We start from the raw sequence: 22,688 nt of genomic DNA, 5'->3' as shown, positions 1-22,688 counted from the left end.
TCTGTGCTTTTTCAGTGTTGGAAAGACTCTTTCTTGCACTGAGGTCTGCTTATTGTAAATATCTTCTACTTGTTTGAACACCTTTTAATGTCAAAGTTGGCCTCTGTGCTTGTCAGTGTTGGAAAGACACGTTTTTGCACTGAGGTCTGCTTATTGTAAATATCTTGTACTTGTTTGAACACCTTTTAATGTCAAAGTTGGCCTCTGTGCTTTTTCAGTGTTGGAAAGACTCTTTCTTGCACTGAGGTCTGCTTATTGTAAATATCTTGTACTTGTTTTTACACCTTTTCATGTCAAAGTTGGCCTCTGTGCTTTTTCAGTGTTGGAAAGACTCTTTCTTGCACTGAGGGCTGCTTATTGTAAATATCTTGTACTTGTTTGAAGACCTTTTAATGTTAAAGTTGGCCTCTGTGCTTTTTCAGTGTTGGAAAGACTCTTTCTTGCACTGAGGTCTGCTTATTGTAAATATCTTGTACTTGTTTGAAGACCTTTTAATGTTAAAGTTGGCCTCTGTGCTTTTTCAGTGTTGGAAAGACTCTTTCTTGCACTGAGGTCTGCTTATTGTAAATATCTTGTACTTGTTTGAACACCTTTTAATGTCAAAGTTGGCCTCTGTGCTTATCAGTGTTGGAAAGACTCTTTCTTGCACTGAGGTCTGCTTGTTAAATAAAAAAGTGTAAAATTAAATTTCAATAAACTAACCATAATGCCAGCTCATATGCTCTTAACGCTGCATCTCTAACTCTTTTACAGGATTTGCAGTCTTCTGATTCCTGATGAGTTCCGTAAGTGACAAGCTTACTGACTGTGTTTACTCTTCTGTGTATTAGGTATTAGGAGTAGGTATGGGTGCAGGGGAAGGCTGTGTCCTGGCTGACTCTATTCATGAAAAATATAATCTGTGTTACAACAAGATTGAAATTGAGACTCAGCATTGTTTCCCAATTTTCCAAACCCATATGAACTGTAGCCTCAGCTTTCTGTGCTTAGCTGACAGGAGGGATAGCAGAACAGATGTGTTATAAAATTTTGAGCAATGTCCTTGTACAATATTTAAGCTGCTTGTAAAGTGAAGAAAGTAGACACTTTAATCAGCCCACTCCTACAACCTGAAATGTGTGAAAGTCTAAATATTTATCAGAGGGGCTCACTAAAGATGATTTCAACAGGACAAAACTGCTTAAACTACTTCAATCTCCCACTGTGACCACTGGTGCAGGGCAGGATGAGGGTTTGTAGGTCAGTTCCTGCTATTGCAGCATCACTGAGTGTCTATCTTAAGATAAACATCATTTATTTTTGAGGTCGGTTTTGATCAAGAACATAAGTATAGCCTGCATGAAACAACCAGAGCAGGAGGTTCAATCAAGAACACATATGACATATGACACATATCTGCTTGACACGAAAGCAGTGCACACTGAACTCAGGTAACATTTGTTATTAGAGGAGGTCAAAAAGTGTGTCAGTGAGAAATATCCATCAAAAGCATGATTTACACTAGCTGCAGCTCACAGTCAGCAACTCATCAGTTTTGTTGTTCAAACCAAACAAGAATTTTTCACATCATGTTGTCCTGCAGGAACTCACCAGATCACCTCTCCAGCACTTTGATCCCAAGACAGGAATACAATATGCAGAGTTAGTTTAATTGATTGGAATTCAGCTGTCATCTTCAGAGTGTTTCATTTGATAAAGTTAAGAACGAGAAATCAAGTGGTCAGAGCTATCATGGTGATATTCAGGGTCAGATTCTGTGCTAGTGCAAAACCTTCTTTTGGCCTGAAAAAGCTACTGTGGGGTTTACAACAGAGGAGCAATTGAAAGCCTGCAGGTCAAATTAGCGTCAGGATGCATTTGCAAAAATGTTTCGTGTGAGTAGAAAGTTCTCTGGGTGATCCAACCGTGCGTTAGTTGATATACAAACATGCAATGAGAACATTTCAGTAATTAGCTGTTAAGTGTCACCCAAACATGAGGAGGCCAGTGAAGGAGCCAGTGACGGTTTAACAAAAAGAATACAGTGTGAGTGCAGGTTTACATGTTTCTCTCTGAGAAAAAGAGACGTCGATGTGTTTCTATTAGTGTGAAATCCTTTTTAGAAATTAGGCACTGTGTGAGGTCATTTAGTAAGAGTCAGTGAATCTTTCACAGTTGTAAAACACATAAAAAGAAACAACATAAGTAACGTATGTTTTTTCCCGAGGGTGGTGGGGTAGGACTTCATGTGTGGGTGACTGAGAATGTCCATTTTATTAGATATGTTGTTGTAACTGTTTCAAAGTCAGTAATGCATGAATCTGCAATGATTTTTCTTCCTTAAAAGAGGACTGTGTACAGTGTCCATTTGTGTCTGTCTCCACGTTGGGTGATTGTGGAGTATGAATATGTGTGCATGAGGGTGGGAATGCCCGTTGGTGGCTGCGTGCGCCTGTTCGACTGTGTCTGTATGTCAGGTCGGTTACACTCCACGTCTCTGGGAACATCTCAGGCCCTCCAAGGTATGGAGGCCTATCTCGATTCACCACACTCCTTGCCGTTAGTTGATGCCCTCAGGCGTCGGTGTGTTGGTGGTTCTGGTGTCCGGGGCTGGGCGCTCAGGTATGTACCGGCTCACTCCCAGTGACTGCTTGGCGAGGTCTGGCACCCGTGGCTCCGTCAGGCCACTTCCGGGGGGTGGGGGGCTCTCAGTCCTCTGGCCTCTGGGCCTGTGGCTCAGGTCACTCTGCCACAGCTGTCTGCCGGCAGAGCCCACAGCCACATCACGGGCCCCCTGTGGCTTCTGCTCCGTGGCTGCTGGGTGACCTCTAATCTGGGGCTCTCCTCAGCGCTTCCCAGGAGGGTGGCATGGCTGCAACTCCGATGGTCCTCCTTGGGCTCTCACATTCTGGGGGCCTCTGGGTGTCTGGGGCCTGGATTTCCTCCATGCCTGCTACATGCACTGGGGGACAGACTATGGCTCCCTGTTAAAAGTAGAATGGGAGGCAGAGTCTTCAGTTTTATCTTTTGTCCTGTCTTCCTCTGCTCATCCCAACAGGTTGTGGCAGATGGCTGTCCCTTCCTCAGCCTGGTGCTACTGGAGGATTCTTTCTTTTAAAATGGAGTTTTTCCTTCCCACTGTTGTCAAAGCGCATGCTCATCAGAAATCATATGATTATTGGGTTTTTTCTGTATTTTTCAAAGATCCACATCAAAAGGAGCAGGTTAAAGTGGTTCTGGCATCTGACAAGGATTCCTCCTGGACGTCTCCCAGGTGAGGTGTACTGGACGAGCTCCCACCAGGAGGAGGCCCTGAATCAGACCCAAGACATGATGGAGTTCCCCTAGATAAGCTGGAGGAGGTGGGTGTGGAAAAGGAGGTCTGGAGTTCTCTGCTTAGGCTGCTGCCCCCACAACCCGGCCACAGATAAGTGAAATAAGTAGATCAAATATAACTTGGTGTTCTAAAGAATATTGTTGTTTCCTTGCAGGACACCAGGAGAGATGAGCCCTCCATCACAGATGGTGTGGTCACCTGCAGGTTCAAGGTCATTGCATCTTCAGCCCACATCTACTGCCACTGTACTTAAGGGAAGTTGGGACAATGTTAAAGACTTTCTTCAGACAATTGCATTTGGATGAGCTAAATTCATGACAGGCACTCAAGCAGTAATGCCTCGACTGACAAACGAACATACCAAGCTTCTGTGTTGTTTGAGCCAGAGACTGCACTTGTGGATGAACAATAAAAACATTTTATATTTATTATATTAGTAATGTAACTTGCAATAAAAAGTTATGGGAAGCTTAAACTTAGTTTCAGAATAATTAAATCTGAGACTTTGTTTCATTGAAAAGTTATTAAAGTTTTAAAGTGTGTGACAAATAAAATAATAAATTATTAAGTAACACCAGCTACAATATTGGAAATATGTGTGTTGTTCAGCAGAACAGTGTCCAGTATGTTGGCTGAAATGCTTTAAATTTGAAAATAAAAGTTGGGCTGATTTTAACGCATTACAAGAAGTGTTTTAATTATTATTTTCTAAATAAGCAGTGTTTATATTACGTGTAATGAAATAAGTTCAAGGATAATAAAAGGTAATGAGATTTAATTGCATTCAACTTATGTGCAGCAAAACTAAAAATAAGTTACGGAAGTGTTCAAATAATATGTGTGCTTTTAAAAATGCTCGTCTATTTAAAGACTACACAATCTGTGTTAATTCTAATTATACCACAATCCCTTGCCTGTTGTGTTAAATATACATAAACAGTATGTGTTATCAGATGAAAGTACAAAACTCTCAAGAACCCCCCTCCTAAATTTCAGGTGGCATTTTAAAAACATGCCATGACATAACACACAGCTGCTATAATCATTCAGTGAGGTCAAATGTCAATTATAGTTATAGGTTCTTGCTATATGTTATAACATAAACACAGCACAGTTGTAAGAATAATAGTTTCTAGGTTCTAAGGCTTTTTGTCAGTTTAATAGTGAGCTTTACGAGACTCATTTTCGTGCCAAAGGCTCGCACAGGCCTAAGTTCCCTTATGACAACTAGAGCTGGAAACAAGACCTCAAGCGATCCTAAGGCTAATTAATTAGCACGGCTAGCATTTAAAAAACATCTGTTAAATGTTGTCATTGCTAGCATATACCTGTATTACAGCATGGTAAGTAGCGAGAACGCAAAGTTTTTGTTACCTTTGAAAAGAAAAATGTGAAGCTATAATATTAGCATGAGCTATGCTAATGTTATTCACTGAAACAAACATCTCAGGTACTGACTTACTGCTTTCTAATATCTGTGTTTATTTCTGGATATACCTACATGGTTATTAGACATCCCACATAAAGGGTGACAAAGGCAGTAACTATAAATGACCATAACTTTACTGTAAATTACACTGATGGGCTCAGTTCATATAGTTATATCACGTGCACACGCATGTTAGCAACCGTAACCATGCAGGCTGTTGGTATATGAATGCTGCGCAAGGTTCCAGCTGTTCCTTTACACTTGCTCTTGGATTTGTCTTGACCTGCTCCAAGCTCAGCTTGTGGAAAGATAACTTTTGGAGAATATTTCTACAGAAAGCGGATTTTACTACAAAGCAACAACAACTACTGCATCTTTGGATCTTTTGTACTTGTGTTTCATCATAACAGCAAAGCTTGAAGATCGTGGACCCCGACTCGTCGACAGCCACCAGGTACATTTCAAAATTTCTTCAATTATTTCAAGAATCACTAGATGACTATAGTAATTTTACAGGTTCCAGTGTGAATATCACGTTTTAATGTGATCAAAATAAGTGTGTTCTAAGACTTTTCCTGGCAAATCGCTTTTATGCTTTAAATTTTCCAGGAGAGGTGTAGAATTTATTACCGACTGGTGTATGAATGTGAAAAAAGGTTTTACTTTGATTTGAAGCCTTCAAATTTGACACTTTTTTCCAATGAAATGGTTAAAATTAGCTTAAAATTCGTAAAATGCCCCCCTCCCCAAATATACATATGTATATGTGTATATCGGTTTCTATGGTAACAGCATCTCCTCACAATGTTAGGACATATAGGAGTAAACACACCAGGTCCCCTGTAGGTCCTGACATCATTTTCTTCTCAAAGGCTTCATTTGAATAAACTATAACTTTTTCCCAGCTACATATGCGATGATAAATAAAATAAAATGAAATAATATAAAAAAGAATATTAAAACATCAATCATAGTCAAAAATAATCATAAAGTCAAACTGTTACAAAAATGTGTTTTATTTTTAAAATTGTGTGTGGAGTTCTACTGCCTTTTTTGCATTAGCAATATTTAGGACATGGAATTGGTACATGGGGAGATTAAATGTTTCGTTATATTTTACATCGTTAATGAAAGAATTAAAAAAAATATGAGAATGAGCTGCTAAATTATTTATGGATTTTCTGCAGTATGCTATTCATGTCCAGTTCTTTACAAATCAGTACCTATTATCCATGACCTAGTCCAACGTAGTGTTTGCATAAAGGTTTAAAAAGAACAAATAAACAAAATGAATGTATACAAAATACAATACTGTTACCTTAAAAGTGTAGTGTGCACAGAGTGAGCTGCCTTGGCAGAGATTTGGATGCTTCACTTAATGATTGTGGACATAGTTGAAATCTTGTTTTCTTCTCACATGAACAAGTAAAGTGTCATTCAGTCTGATATGAATGTAGCCTGTAGCTTTAGCACTGGGTGCTTACTACATTCCTACTGTTATTTTAAACTTTGTTTCCTTACAGGCTGTCTTGACTACATTGTTGAACGTCCCAAGAACGAGACCTTTCTGAAGTCATCAGGATCCTTGATGACAGTCTCCTGAGCGCCATCTCTTCTGATGAAGCGTGGGACACTGATACCGTGCGTGTCAGTAAAGGTGAGTACATCGCCCTCTCATCCTCCCCCTCTTCTCATGAAGAACTGGATGCTGATGCGTGTCAGTGAAGTGGAAGGTGAGTACCCCCTCCCCACCTTGCTTTCTTGCACTGAGGTCTGCTTATTGTAAATATCTTGTACTTGTTTTTACACCTTTTAATGTCAAAGTTGGCCTCTGTGCTTTTTCAGTGTTGGAAAGACTCTTTCTTGCACTGAGGTCTGCTTATTGTAAATATCTTGTACTTGTATTTACACCTTTTAATGTCAAAGTTGGCCTCTGTGCTTATCAGTGTTGGAAAGACACTTTCTTGCACTGAGGTCTGCTTATTGTAAATATCTTGTACTTGTTTGAACACCTTTTCATGTCAAAGTTGGCCTTTGTGCTTTTTCAGTGTTGGAAAGACACTTTCTTGCACTGAGGTCTGCTTATTGTAAATATCTTGTACTTGTTTGAACACCTTTTCATGTCAAAGTTGGCCTTTGTGCTTTTTCAGTGTTGGAAAGACTCTTTCTTGCACTGAGGTCTGCTTATTGTAAATATCTTGTACTTGTTTGAACACCTTTTCATGTCAAAGTTGGCCTTTGTGCTTTTTCAGTGTTGGAAAGACTCTTTCTTGCACTGAGGTCTGCTTATTGTAAATATATTGTACTTGTTTGAAGACCTTTTAATGTCAAAGTTGGCCTCTGTGCTTTTTCAGTGTTGGAAAGACTCTTTCTTGCACTGAGGTCTGCTTATTGTAAATATCTTGTACTTGTTTTTACACCTTTTAATGTCAAAGTTGGCCTCTGTGCTTTTTCAGTGTTGGAAAGACTCTTTCTTGCACTGAGGTCTGCTTATTGTAAATATCTTGTACTTGTTTTTACACCTTTTCATGTCAAAGTTGGCCTCTGTGCTTATCAGTGTTAGAAAGACTCTTTCTTGAACCGAGGTCTGCTTATTGCAAATATCTTGTACTTGTTTTTACACCTTTGAATTTCAAAGTTGGCCTTTGTGCTTTTTCATTGGTGGAAAGACTCTTTCTTGCACTGAGGTCTGCTTATTGTAAATATATTGTGTTAACTTGTTATTTTCTGTTTTATCGCGAGAGTACTGTTGCCCGCGAAGGGTTGTTGTTGTTGTCCGTATGAAAAATGGCGGAATGAATAAAGCGCTGTGAATGAGAGTACGACGTCGTGTCTTTTGAGTTAACATTGGTAGCAGAGGATGGTTTCCAATTACAAAGTACCACCAAAGCTTGATGAAGCCAGGCCATACGAATGCTGGAAGAATGAAGTCAACATCTGGAGACGAGTTACGGAGCTGGATAAAAAGAAACAGGCACTCGCGGTGGTGCTGGGCCTTGAGGGAAGAGCCAGAGAAACGGCCATGGAGATACCCGCAGAAGATTTGGACAAAGATTACGGTATGGAAATACTGCTTGCAAAACTTGACGCGGTGTTTCAGAGAGAAGAGAAAGACCGCGCTTATGAAGCCTACTCGTGTTTTGACTCCATTGCAAAGAACCACAGCGTGTCCATGGCAGACTACATTATAGACTTTGAACAGCGTTATAACCGGATGAAAAAGTGGAGGAGTGTAACATTACTTTGTACACTAAAGCCTCAATGACAGACGCTGAAATTTTCCTGACTGAGGCACTGGGGTCAACCATTATTGATACTGCATGTACACGTACAGTTTGTGGTCAGAAGTGGCTAGATAGTTACATGCGTGACCTCAGCCAAGGCCAAGTAAACAAGCTGTTGCAATCAGAAACCCCCAGCTCCAGACCATTTCGCTTTGGGGATGGTATTGTAGTGTATTCCAGCAGAAAAGTGAAACTTCCAGCCAAAATTGGACAAACAAAATGTGACATTGAAAGTGAAGTAGTTCCTGTTGACATTCCACTACTACTGAGCAAAACGTCTCTCAAGAAAGCAGGGACTGTTCTAGACATGGAGAATGACAGTGTTGTCATGTTCAAGCAGCCTGTTCCTCTAGAGCTCACTAGTTCGGGACACTATTGCGTGGACATTAGAGATGAAAATACTACAGAAAGTTGCAATGAAAATGAAGTTCTCATGGTAACTGCTGAAATGTCTATAAAAGAGAAACAGAAAGTCCTTGTGAAACTTCATAAGCAGTTTGGTCATGCATCTGCAGAGAGGTTATTGAGGCTCATCCAAAGCTCTGGCAATACAGATAAACAATGTGCAGTTATTCTACAAGAGATAGTTCATGACTGTGACATTTGTCAGAAATATTGCAAAACCAAGCCGAGACCTGCTGTTGGTCTACCCCTGGCTTCTGAGTATAATGAGACAGTAGCGATGGATCTACATGAGCTGGAGCCCAATGTGTGGTACCTTCACATCATCGACCACTTCACACGCTTCAGTGCCGGCAGCATCGTAAAGACAAAGAAAGCTGCAGAGATCATCAACTCCTTCATTCACACCTGGATAAGCATTCACGGTGCCCCCAGACGGCTCTACACAGACAACGGCGGAGAGTTCAACAACACAGACATTCGGGACATGGCTGAAAACTTCAACATTGAGGTAAAAACAACGGCGGGGTATAGTCCCTGGAGCAACGGACTACTGGAGAGACATAACATGACACTTACAGAAATCCTCCTGAAGGTAAAAAAGGAACGTGGATGTGACTGGCACACTGCGCTAGACTGGGCCCTTATGGCCAAAAACAGTATGCTTAATGTACATGGTTATAGTCCACATCAACTTGTGTTTGGCCAAAACCCCAACCTTCCTTCTGTGTTGATGGATAAGCCACCTGCCTTAGAGGGCACAACTGTAAGTGCAAGAGTAGCTGAACATATCTCAGCATTACATGCTTCCAGGAAAGCATTTACTGAGGCAGAGTGTTCAGAAAGGATCAGGAGAGCACTACGCAAACAACTTAGGCCTACAGATGACAAATATGAGGCAGGAGATAAAGTATACTACAAACGAGTCGACTGTACAGAGTGGAAGGGTCCAGGTGTAGTTATTGGGCAGGATGGAACTGTTGTATTTGTAAGACATGGGGGGACTCTTGTAAGAGTACACCAGTCAAGATTGACTAAAGTGGATTCACAGACTGGAGATAAACAAATACCACACAGTACTACTGATGATGACAACAAAGACGCAGTTGAAAATGATGACACTGACACACCCGATGGTGAACAGAGTATTAGTGAGGAAGAAGACATCACTATTGACAGAGAAACCAACACTACAGAAAACATGTCTGTCACACAAACTGCAAATGAGCCCTCTACACCCACTGATCACGTCTCTGCAAATGTAAAATTAAGATCAGGACAGCTGATTGCTTTTACCAACAGAGACAACGGTGTTCAACACACAGCCAGAGTGCTAGGCAGAGCGGGAAAAGCAAAAGGGCAATACAAAAACTGGTACAATGTGCAATATCTTGAGCATGATGGTAGTGAAGGTGAAAACAGAGATGCAGATGTACTCATAACAAAAGATATTTCCTTTGATTCTGATAAGCAGCAGGAGATTGAGAGCTGGCAAAGTAATGGTGTGTTTGATGAAGTGAAAGACCTGGGTCAAAAATGTCTGTCTACTAGATGGGTCTGTACACTCAAAGAAACTACTAATGGTGTTGTCCCAAAGGCTCGACTTGTGGCACGGGGGTTTGAAGAGGTAAATACTAAAGAACTACAGAAAGACTCTCCAACATGTGCGTCTGAGTCCCTCAGACTGGTGCTAGCTGTGATATGTCAAAACAAGTGGAGAGTAAATTCAATGGACATTAAATCTGCCTTCTTGCAGGGAATGGAACTGTCAAGAGGCATCTATCTTCGTCCCCCACCTGAAGCTGGCAAGGACAATGTTCTATGGAAACTGAAAAAGTGTGTTTATGGACTTGCAGATGGTTCACTTTATTGGTACAATAAGGTCAAAGACATTATGCTCAAAACTGGTGGTAAAATATCACAGGTTGATCCTGCAGTGTTCTATTGGCAGAATGAACAATCTGAGGTTACAGGAGTGCTTGCATGTCACGTTGATGATTTCCTTTGGGCTGGTTCAAGTCACTTTGCAACTCATATCATTCCTGTACTGAAATCTACCTTCCTTGTGGGCCGTGAAGAACATGACAGCTTTTCTTATGTTGGTATGGACATTTGTACAGTTAATGATGTAATAGAGGTGCATCAACAACTTTACATTGACAACCTACAACCGGTTCAGTTACAAGCAGCACGGGCTGTACAGAGGGAGGCTTCCTTAAGTGAAACAGAACGTGAGCAACTCAGGTCAAAAATAGGACAGATTTTGTGGGTTGCCAAACAAACAAGGCCTGATGTTATGTTTGACACATGTAGCCTTGGATCTAATATCAAAGATGCAACTGTACAGTCTATTCATGAAGTGAACAAAGTAATCCGTAAACTTAAGGCAGAGAAAGTGACTCTTAAGTTTCAGCACTTGGGTAACAGTGAGGATCTGGCATATCAGTGATGCTTCATTTGGCAACCTTCCTGATGGCGGTACTCAAGGAGGGGCATTAATCGTCCTTATGGGTAAAGGAGGAAAGTTTTGTCCTCTCTTCTGGCAGTCTAAAAAAATCAGGCGCGTGGTCAGAAGTACACTGGCAGGAGAAACTCTTGCCATGTCAGATGGAATAGACAGTGCAGTCTTCCTGGCAACACTTTTTTCTGAGCTTACAACTGGTAACACTGGTCTAAACGCTCTTCCTTTGATCTGTGTGACTGATAATCATTCCTTGTTTGATGCACTCAAGTCTACTAAGCAGGTTACAGAGAAGAGACTGGGGCTAGAAATGAGCAGCATTAAAGAGCTCATACAAGGCAAGAAAATCAGACAGGTTTGTTGGTCAGATTCAAAATCTCAACTTGCTGATTGTCTGACAAAAAAGGGAGTTTCACCTTTAACCCTTCTAAAGGCGCTAGATGAAGGACTCTGGATACTGTAATCCTTTGTTTACAAAGTTGTCTTTGCATTCAAATGTACCATTGTTTATTGTGTGCAATGATAGTATGCTTTAAGTAAAGCAAAGCACTTTTGAAAATTTTTTTTTGTTTATATAAATATATACATATATGTATACAAATGTTTACAGGGGTGTGTTTATACTTTTATTTTATTTTATTTTAAGAAAGAGGGAGATTGTTAACTTGTTATTTTCTATTTTATCGCGAGAGTACTGTAGCCCGCGAAGGGTTGTTGTTGTTGTCCGTATGAAAAATGGCGGAACAAATAAAGCGCTGTGACTGAGAGTACGACGTCGTGTATTTTGAGTTAACACTTGTACTTGTTTTTACACCTTTTAATGTCAAAGTTGGTCTCTGTGATTTTTCAGTGTTGGAAAGACTCTTTCTTGCACTGAGGTCTGCTTATTGTAAATATCTTGTACTTGTTTGAACACCTTTTAATGTCAAAGTTGGCCTCTGTGCTTATCAGTGTTGGAAAGACTCTTTCTTGCACTGAGGTCTGCTTATTGTAAATATCTTCTACTTGTTTGAACACCTTTTAATGTCAAAGTTGGCCTCTGTGCTTTTTCAGTGTTGGAAAGACTCTTTCTTGCACTGAGGTCTGCTTATTGTAAATATCTTGTACTTGTTTGAACACCTTTTAATGTCAAAGTTGGCCTCTGTGCTTTTTCAGTGTTGGAAAGACTCTTTCTTGCACTGAGGTCTGCTTATTGTAAATATCTTGTACTTGTTTGAACACCTTTTCATGTCAAAGTTGGCCTCTGTGCTTATCAGTGTTGGAAAGACTCTTTCTTGCACTGAGGTCTGCTTATTGTAAATATCTTGTACTTGTTTTTACACCTTTTAATGTCAAAGTTGGCCTCTGCGCTTCCTCAGTGTTAGAAAGACTCTTTCTTGCACTGAGGTCTGCTTATTGTAAATATCTTGTACTTGTTTTTACACCTTTTAATGTCAAAGTTGGCCTCTGTGCTTGTCAGTGTTGGAAAGACTCTTTCTTGCACTGAGGTCTGCTTATTGTAAATATCTTGTACTTGTTTTTACACCTTTTAATGTTAAAGTTGGCCTCTGTGCTTATCAGTGTTGGAAAGACTCTTTCTTGCACTGAGGTCTGCTTATTGTAAATATCTTGTACTTATTTGAACACCTTTTAATGTCAAAGTTGGCCTCTGTGCTTATCAGTGTTGGAAAGACTCTTTCTTGCACTAAGGTCTGCTTATTGTAAATATCTTGTACTTGTTTTTACACCTTTTAATGTCAAAGTTGGCCTCTGTGCTTTTTCAGTGTTAGAAAGACTCTTTCTTGCACTGAGGTCTGCTTATTGTAAATATCTTGTACTTGTTTGAACACCTTTTAATGTCAAAGTTGGCCTCTGTGCTTATCAGTGTTGGAAAGACTCTTTCTTGCACTGAGGTCTGCTTATTGTAAATATCTTGTACTTGTTTGAACACCTTTTCATGTCAAAGTTGGCCTCTGCGCTTGTCAGTGTTGGAAAGACTCTTTCTTGCACTGAGGTCTGCTTATTGTAAATATCTTGTACTTGTTTGAACACCTTTTAATGTCAAAGTTGGCCTCTGTGCTTTTTCAGTGTTGGAAAGACTCTTTCTTGCACTGAGGTCTGCTTATTGTAAATATCTTGTACTTGTTTGAACACCTTTTAATGTCAAAGTTGGCCTCTGTGCTTTTTCAGTGTTGGAAAGACTCTTTCTTGCACTGAGGTCTGCTTATTGTAAATATCTTGTACTTGTTTTTACACCTTTTAATGTCAAAGTTGGCCTCTGTGCTTTTTCAGTGTTGGAAAGACTCTTTCTTGCACTGAGGTCTGCTTATTGTAAATATCTTGTACTTGTTTGAACACCTTTTCATGTCAAAGTTGGCCTCTGTGCTTATCAGTGTTGGAAAGACTCTTTCTTGCACTGAGGTCTGCTTATTGTAAATATCTTGTACTTGTTTTTACACCTTTTAATGTCAAAGTTGGCCTCTGCGCTTCCTCAGTGTTAGAAAGACTCTTTCTTGCACTGAGGTCTGCTTATTGTAAATATCTTGTACTTGTTTTTACACCTTTTAATGTCAAAGTTGGCCTCTGTGCTTGTCAGTGTTGGAAAGACTCTTTCTTGCACTGAGGTCTGCTTATTGTAAATATCTTGTACTTGATTTTTACACCTTTTCATGTCAAAGTTGGCCTCTGTGCTTATCAGTGTTGGAAAGACTCTTTCTTGCACTGAGGTCTGCTTATTGTAAATATCTTGTACTTATTTGAACACCTTTTAATGTCAAAGTTGGCCTCTGTGCTTATCAGTGTTGGAAAGACTCTTTCTTGCACTAAGGTCTGCTTATTGTAAATATCTTGTACTTGTTTTTACACCTTTTAATGTCAAAGTTGGCCTCTGTGCTTTTTCAGTGTTAGAAAGACTCTTTCTTGCACTGAGGTCTGCTTATTGTAAATATCTTGTACTTGATTTTACACCTTTTAATGTCAAAGTTGGCCTCTGTGCTTTTTCAGTGTTGGAAAGACTCTTTCTTGCACTGAGGTCTGCTTATTGTAAATATCTTGTACTTGTTTGAACACCTTTTAATGTCAAAGTTGGCCTCTTTGCTTTTTCAGTGTTGGAAAGACTCTTTCTTTCACTGAGGTCTGCTTATTGTAAATATCTTGTACTTGTTTGAACACCTTTTAATGTCAAAGTTGGCCTCTGTGCTTTTTCAGTGTTGGAAAGACTCTTTCTTGCACTGAGGTCTGCTTATTGTAAATATCTTGTACTTGATTTTACACCTTTTAATGTCAAAGTTGGCCTCTGTGCTTTTTCAGTGTTGGAAAGACTCTTTCTTGCACTGAGGTCTGCTTATTGTAAATATCTTGTACTTGTTTGAACACCTTTTAATGTCAAAGTTGGCCTCTGTGCTTATCAGTGTTGGAAAGACTCTTTCTTGCACTGAGGTCTGCTTATTGTAAATATCTTGTACTTATTTGAACACCTTTTAATGTCAAAGTTGGCCTCTTTGCTTTTTCCGTGTTGGAAAGACTCTTTCTTGCACTGAGGTCTGCTTATTGTTAATATCTTGTAGTTGTTTGAACACCTTTTCATGTCAAAGTTGGCCTCTATGCTTTTTCAGTGTTGGAAAGACTCTTTCTTGCACTGAGGTCTGCTTATTGTAAATATCTTGTACTTGTTTGAACACCTTTTAATGTCAAAGTTGGCCTCTGTGCTTATCAGTGTTGAAAAGACTCTTTCTTGCACTGAGGTCTGCTTATTGTAAATATCTTGTACTTGTTTGAACACCTTTTAATGTCAAAGTTGGCCTTTGTGCTTTTTCAGTGTTGAAAAGACTCTTTCTTGCACTGAGGTCTGCTTATTGTAAATATCTTGTACTTGTTTGAACACCTTTTCATGTCAAAGTTGGCCTCTGAGCTTATCAGTGATGGAAAGACTCTTTCTTGCACTGAGGTCTGCTTATTGTAAATATCTTGTACTTGTTTTTACACCTTTTCATGTCAAAGTTGGCCTCTGTGCTTATCAGTGTTGGAAAGACTCTTTCTTGCACCGAGGTCTGCTTATTGTAAATATCTTGTACTTGTTTGAACACCTTTTAATGTCAAAGTTGGCCTCTATGCTTTTTCAGTGTTGGAAAGACTCTTTCTTGCACTGAGGTCTGCTTATTGTAAATATCTTGTACTTGTTTTTACACCTTTTATGTCAAAGTTGGCCTCTGACCTTATCAGTGTTGGAAAGACTCTTTCTTGCACTGAGGTCTGCTTATTGTAAATATCTTGTACTTGTTTGAACACCTTTTAATGTCAAAGTTGGCCTCTGTGCTTTTTCAGTGTTGGAAAGACTCTTTCTTGCACTGAGGTCTGCTTATTGTAAATATCTTGTACTTGTTTGAACACCTTTTCATGTCAAAGTTGGCCTCTGTGCTTTTTCAGTGTTGGAAAGACTCTTTCTTGCACTGAGGTCTGCTTATTGTAAATATCTTGTACTTGTTTGAACACCTTTTCATGTCAAAGTTGGCCTCTTTGCTTTTTCCGTGTTGGAAAGACTCTTTCTTGCACTGAGGTCTGCTTATTGTAAATATCTTGTACTTGTTTGAACACCTTTTAATGTCAAAGTTGGCCTCTTTGCTTTTTCAGTGTTGGAAAGACTCTTTCTTGCACTGAGGTCTGCTTATTGTAAATATCTTGTACTTGTTTGAACACCTTTTCATGTCAAAGTTGGCCTCTGTGCTTATCAGTGTTGGAAAGACTCTTTCTTGCACTGAGGGCTGCTTATTGTAAATATCTTGTACTTGTTTGAACACCTTTTAATGTCAAAGTTGGCCTCTGTGCTTATCAGTGTTGAAAAGACTCTTTCTTGCACTGAGGTCTGCTTATTGTAAATATCTTGTACTTGTTTGAACACCTTTTCATGTCAAAGTTGGCCTCTGTGCTTGTCAGTGTTGGAAAGACTCTTTCTTGCACTGAGGTCTGCTTATTGTAAATATCTTGTACTTATTTGAACACCTTTTAATGTCAAAGTTGGCCTCTGTGCTTATCAGTGTTGGAAAGACTCTTTCTTGCACTGAGGTCTGCTTATTGTAAATATCTTGTACTTGTTTTTACACCTTTTCATGTCAAAGTTGGCCTCTGTGCTTATCAGTGTTGGAAAGACTCTTTCTTGCACTGAGGTCTGCTTATTGTAAATATCTTGTACTTATTTGAACACCTTTTAATGTCAAAGTTGGCCTCTGTGCTTATCAGTGTTGGAAAGACTCTTTCTTGCACTGAGGTCTGCTTATTGTAAATATCTTGTACTTGTTTTTACACCTTTTCATGTCAAAGTTGGCCTCTGTGCTTTTTCAGTGTTGGAAAGACTCTTTCTTGCACTGAGGGCTGCTTATTGTAAATATCTTGTACTTGTTTGAACACCTTTTAATGTCAAAGTTGGCCTCTGTGCTTATCAGTGTTGGAAAGACTCTTTCTTGCACTGAGGTCTGCTTATTGTAAATATCTTGTACTTGTTTGAAGACCTTTTAATGTCAAAGTTGGCCTCTGTGCTTTATCAGTGTTGGAAAGACTCTTTCTTGCACTGAGGTCTGCTTATTGTAAATATCTTGTACTTGTTTGAAGACCTTTTAATGTCAAAGTTGGCCTCTGTGCTTATCAGTGTTGGAAAGACTCTTTCTTGCACTGAGGTCTGCTTATTGTAAATATCTTGTACTTGATTTTACACCTTTTAATGTCAAAGTTGGCCTCTGTGCTTTTTCAGTGTTGGAAAGACTCTTTCTTGCACTGAGGTCTGCTTATTGTAAATATCTTGTACTTGTTTGAACACCTTTTAATGTCAAAGTTGGCCTCTGTGCTTATCAGTGTTGGAAAGACTCTTTCTTGCACTGAGGTCTGCTTATTGTAAATATCTTGTACTTGATTTTACACCTTTTAATGTCAAAGTTGGCCTCTGTGCTTTTTCAGTGTTGGAAAGACTCTTTCTTGCACTGAGGTCTGCTTATTGTAAATATCTTGTACTTGTTTGAACACCTTTTAATGTCAAAGTTGGCCTCTGTGCTTATCAGTGTTGGAAAGACTCTTTCTTGCACTGAGGTCTGCTTATTGTAAATATCTTGTACTTATTTGAACACCTTTTAATGTCAAAGTTGGCCTCTGTGCTTATCAGTGTTGGAAAGACTCTTTCTTGCACTGAGGTCTGCTTATTGTAAATATCTTGTACTTGTTTTTACACCTTTTCATGTCAAAGTTGGCCTCTGTGCTTTTTCAGTGTTGGAAAGACTCTTTCTTGCACTGAGGGCTGCTTATTGTAAATATCTTGTACTTGTTTGAACACCTTTTAATGTCAAAGTTGGCCTCTGTGCTTATCAGTGTTGGAAAGACTCTTTCTTGCACTGAGGTCTGCTTATTGTAAATATCTTGTACTTGATTTTTACCCCTTTTAATGTCAAAGTTGGCCTCTGTGCTTATCAGTGTTGGAAAGACTCTTTCTTGCACTGAGGTCTGCTTATTGTAAATATCTTGTACTTGTTTGAAGACCTTTTAATGTCAAAGTTGGCCTCTGTGCTTTATCAGTGTTGGAAAGACTCTTTCTTGCACTGAGGTCTGCTTATTGTAAATATCTTGTACTTGTTTGAAGACCTTTTAATGTCAAAGTTGGCCTCTGTGCTTATCAGTGTTGGAAAGACTCTTTCTTGCACTGAGGTCTGCTTATTGTAAATATCTTGTACTTGATTTTACACCTTTTAATGTCAAAGTTGGCCTCTGTGCTTTTTCAGTGTTGGAAAGACTCTTTCTTGCACTGAGGTCTGCTTATTGTAAATATCTTGTACTTGTTTGAACACCTTTTAATGTCAAAGTTGGCCTCTGTGCTTATCAGTGTTGGAAAGACTCTTTCTTGCACTGAGGTCTGCTTATTGTAAATATCTTGTACTTGATTTTACACCTTTTAATGTCAAAGTTGGCCTCTGTGCTTTTTCAGTGTTGGAAAGACTCTTTCTTGCACTGAGGTCTGCTTATTGTAAATATCTTGTACTTGTTTGAACACCTTTTAATGTCAAAGTTGGCCTCTTTGCTTTTTCCGTGTTGGAAAGACTCTTTCTTGCACTGAGGTCTGCTTATTGTAAATATCTTGTACTTGTTTTTACACCTTTTCATGTCAAAGTTGGCCTCTGTGCTTATCAGTGTTGGAAAGACTCTTTCTTGCACTGAGGTCTGCTTATTGTAAATATCTTGTACTTGTTTGAACACCTTTTAATGTCAAAGTTGGCCTCTGTGCTTTTTCCGTGTTGGAAAGACTCTTTCTTGCACTGAGGTCTGCTTATTGTAAATATCTTGTACTTGTTTTTACACCTTTTCATGTCAAAGTTGGCCTCTGTGCTTATCAGTGTTGGAAAGACTCTTTCTTGCACTGAGGTCTGCTTATTGTGAATATCTTGTACTTGTTTGAACACCTTTTAATGTCAAAGTTGGCCTCTGTGCTTATCAGTGTTAGAAAGACTCTTTCTTGCACTGAGGTCTGCTTATTGTAAATATCTTGTACTTGTTTGAACACCTTTTAATGTCAAAGTTGGCCTCTGTGCTTTTTCAGTGTTAGAAAGACTCTTTCTTGCACTGAGGTCTGCTTATTGTAAATATCTTGTACTTGTTTTTACACCTTTTCATGTCAAAGTTGGCCTCTGTGCTTATCAGTGTTGGAAAGACTCTTTCTTGCACTGAGGTCTGCTTATTGTGAATATCTTGTACTTGTTTGAAGACCTTTTAATGTCAAAGTTGGCCTCTGTGCTTATCAGTGTTAGAAAGACTCTTTCTTGCACTGAGGTCTGCTTATTGTAAATATCTTGTACTTGTTTGAACACCTTTTAATGTCAAAGTTGGCCTCTGTGCTTTTTCAGTGTTAGAAAGACTCTTTCTTGCACTGAGGTCTGCTTATTGTTAATATATTGTACTTGCTTTTATACCTTTTAATGTCAAAGTTGGCCTCTGTGCTTTTTCCGTGTTGGAAAGACTCTTTCTTGCACTGAGGTCTGCTTATTGTAAATATCTTGTACTTGTTTGAACACCTTTTAATGTCAAAGTTGGCCTCTGTGCTTTTCAGTGTTGGAAAGACTCTTTCTTGCACTGAGGTCTGCTTATTGTAAATATCTTGTACTTGTTTGAACACCTCTTCATGTCAAAGTTGGCCTCTGTGCTTTTTCAGTGTTAGAAAGACTCTTTCTTGCACTGAGGTCTGCTTATTGTAAATATCTTGTACTTGTTTGAACACCTTTTCATGTCAAAGTTGGCCTCTGTGCTTTTTCAGTGTTGGAAAGACTCTTTCTTGCACTGAGGTCTGCTTATTGTAAATATCTTGTACTTGTTTGAACACCTTTTAATGTCAAAGTTGGCCTCTGTGCTTATCAGTGTTGGAAAGACTCTTTCTTGCACTGAGGTCTGCTTATTGTAAATATCTTGTACTTGTTTTTACACCTTTTATGTCAAAGTTGGCCTCTGACCTTATCAGTGTTGGAAAGACTCTTTCTTGCACTGAGGTCTGCTTATTGTAAATATCTTGTACTTGTTTGAACACCTTTTAATGTCAAAGTTGGCCTCTTTGCTTTTTCCGTGTTGGAAAGACTCTTTCTTGCACTGAGGTCTGCTTATTGTAAATATCTTGTACTTGTTTGAACACCTTTTAATGTCAAAGTTGGCCTCTGTGCTTATCAGTGTTGGAAAGGCTCTTTCTTGCACTGAGGTCTGCTTATTGTAAATATCTTGTACTTGTTTTTGCACCTTTTATGTCAAAGTTGGCCTCTGCGCTTCCTCAGTGTTGGAAAGACTCTTTCTTGCACTGAGGTCTGCTTATTGTAAATATCTTGTACTTATTTGAACACCTTTTAATGTCAAAGTTGGCCTCTGTGCTTATCAGTTTTGGAAAGACTCTTTCTTGCACTGAGGTCTGCTTATTGTAAATATCTTGTACTTGTTTGAACACCTTTTAATGTCAAAGTTGGCCTCTGTGTTTTTTCAGTGTTGGAAAGACTCTTTCTTGCACTGAGGTCTGCTTATTGTAAATATCTTGTACTTGTTTTTGCACCTTTTATGTCAAAGTTGGCCTCTGCGCTTCCTCAGTGTTGGAAAGACTCTTTCTTGCACTGAGGTCTGCTTATTGTAAATATCTTGTACTTGTTTGAACACCTTTTAATGTCAAAGTTGGCCTCTGTGCTTTTTCAGTGTTGGAAAGACTCTTTCTTGCACTGAGGTCTGCTTATTGTAAATATCTTGTACTTGTTTGAAGACCTTTTAATGTCAAAGTTGGCCTCTTTGCTTTTTCAGTGTTGGAAAGACTCTTTCTTGCACTGAGGTCTGCTTATTGTAAATATCTTGTACTTGTTTGAACACCTTTTAATGTCAAAGTTGGCCTCTGTGCTTATCAGTGTTGGAAAGACTCTTTCTTGCACTGAGGGCTGCTTATTGTAAATATCTTGTACTTGTTTGAAGACCTTTTAATGTCAAAGTTGGCCTCTGTGCTTTTTCCGTGTTGGAAAGACTCTTTCTTGCACTGAGGTCTGCTTATTGTAAATATCTTGTACTTGATTTTACACCTTTTAATGTCAAAGTTGGCCTCTGTGCTTATCAGTGATGGAAAGACTCTTTCTTGCACTGAGGTCTGCTTATTGTAAATATCTTGTACTTGATTTTACACCTTTTCATGTCAAAGTTGGCCTCTGTGCTTATCAGTGTTGGAAAGACTCTTTCTTGCACTGAGGTCTGCTTATTGTAAATATCTTGTACTTGATTTTACACCTTTTCATGTCAAAGTTGGCCTCTGTGCTTATCAGTGTTGGAAAGGCTCTTTCTTGCACTGAGGGCTGCTTATTGTAAATATCTTGTACTTGTTTTTATACCTTTTAATGTCAAAGTTGGCCTCTGTGCTTATCAGTGTTGGAAAGACTCTTTCTTGCACTGAGGTCTGCTTATTGTAAATATCTTGTACTTGATTTTACACCTTTTCATGTCAAAGTTGGCCTCTGTGCTTATCAGTGTTGGAAAGACTCTTTCTTGCACTGAGGTCTGCTTATTGTTAATATATTGTACTTGTTTTTATACCTTTTCATGTCAAAGTTGGCCTCTGTGCTTATCAGTGTTGGAAAGACTCTTTCTTGCACTGAGGTCTGCTTATTGTAAATATCTTGTACTTGTTTGAACACCTTTTATGTTAAAGTTGGCCTCTGACCTTATCAGTGTTGGAAAGACTCTTTCTTGCACTGAGGTCTGCTTATTGTAAATATCTTGTACTTGTTTGAACACCTTTTCATGTCAAAGTTGGCCTCTGACCTTATCAGTGTTGGAAAGACTCTTTCTTGCACTGAGGTCTGCTTATTGTAAATATCTTGTACTTGTTTGAACACCTTTTATGTTAAAGTTGGCCTCTGACCTTATCAGTGATGGAAAGACTCTTTCTTGCACTGAGGTCTGCTTATTGTAAATATCTTGTACTTGATTTTACACCTTTTAATGTCAAAGTTGGCCTCTGCGCTTCTGCAGTGTTAGAAAGACTCTTTCTTGCACTTAGGTCTGCTTATTGTAAATATCTTGTACTTGTTTGAACACCTTTTCATGTCAAAGTTGGCCTCTGTGCTTATCAGTGTTGGAAAGACTCTTTCTTGCACTGAGGTCTGCTTATTGTAAATATCTTGTACTTGATTTTACACCTTTTAATGTCAAAGTTGGCCTCTGCGCTTCTGCAGTGTTAGAAAGACTCTTTCTTGCCCTGAGGTCTGCTTATTGTAAATATCTTGTACTTGTTTTTACACCTTTTAATGTCAAAGTTGGCCTCTGCGCTTCTGCAGTGTTAGAAAGGCTCTTTCTTGCCCTGAGGTCTGCTTATTGTAAATATCTTGTACTTGTTTGAACACCTTTTCATGTCAAAGTTGGCCTCTGTGCTTGTCAGTGTTGGAAAGACTCTTTCTTGCACTGAGGTCTGCTTATTGTAAATATCTTGTACTTGTTTGAACACCTTTTAATGTCAAAGTTGGCCTCTGTGCTTTTTCAGTGTTGGAAAGACTCTTTCTTGCACTGAGGTCTGCTTATTGTAAATATCTTGTACTTGTTTGAACACCTTTTCATGTCAAAGTTGGCCTCTGTGCTTGTCAGTGTTGGAAAGACTCTTTCTTGCACTGAGGTCTGCTTATTGTAAATATCTTGTACTTGTTTGAACACCTTTTAATGTCAAAGTTGGCCTCTGTGCTTTTTCAGTGTTGGAAAGACTCTTTCTTGCACTGAGGTCTGCTTATTGTAAATATCTTGTACTTGTTTTTACACCTTTTAATGTCAAAGTTGGCCTCTGTGCTTTTTCAGTGTTGGAAAGACTCTTTCTTGCACTGAGGTCTGCTTATTGTAAATATCTTGTACTTGTTTGAACACCTTTTAATGTCAAAGTTGGCCTCTGTGCTTTTTCAGTGTTGGAAAGACTCTTTCTTGCACTGAGGTCTGCTTATTGTAAATATCTTGTACTTGTTTGAACACCTTTTCATGTCAAAGTTGGCCTCTGTGCTTATCAGTGTTGGAAAGACTCTTTCTTGCACTGAGGTCTGCTTATTGTAAATATCTTGTACTTGTTTTTACACCTTTTAATGTCAAAGTTGGCCTCTGCGCTTCCTCAGTGTTAGAAAGACTCTTTCTTGCACTGAGGTCTGCTTATTGTAAATATCTTGTACTTGTTTTTACACCTTTTAATGTCAAAGTTGGCCTCTGTGCTTGTCAGTGTTGGAAAGACTCTTTCTTGCACTGAGGTCTGCTTATTGTAAATATCTTGTACTTGATTTTTACACCTTTTCATGTCAAAGTTGGCCTCTG

The 22,688-nt window shown here is 39.1% G+C and overlaps 2 long non-coding RNA genes across 2 annotated transcripts; both read left to right on the top strand.

Annotated features, from left to right (window-relative positions):
• The first annotated feature begins 582 nt into the window (after nt 1–582).
• LOC309691312 lies at nt 583–3,992 on the top strand. The gene is made up of 2 exons (XR_014271950.1): nt 583–3,341; nt 3,471–3,992. It is a non-coding gene; the product is annotated as an uncharacterized lncRNA (long non-coding RNA).
• A 599-nt stretch (nt 3,993–4,591) lies between these two features.
• Nucleotides 4,592–6,974, top strand: LOC309691189. The gene is made up of 3 exons (XR_014271910.1): nt 4,592–4,659; nt 5,156–5,199; nt 6,269–6,974. It is a non-coding gene; the product is annotated as an uncharacterized lncRNA (long non-coding RNA).
• Nucleotides 6,975–22,688: the final 15,714 nt, after the last annotated feature.

This window comes from Aulonocara stuartgranti, assembly GCF_965226115.1.
Source record: "Aulonocara stuartgranti genome assembly, chromosome: 16".
Taxonomy (NCBI): Eukaryota; Metazoa; Chordata; class Actinopteri; order Cichliformes; family Cichlidae; genus Aulonocara; species Aulonocara stuartgranti.
The sequence above is the reverse complement of the archived record's forward strand: the minus strand, read 5'-3'. Positions and strand labels throughout refer to the sequence as shown.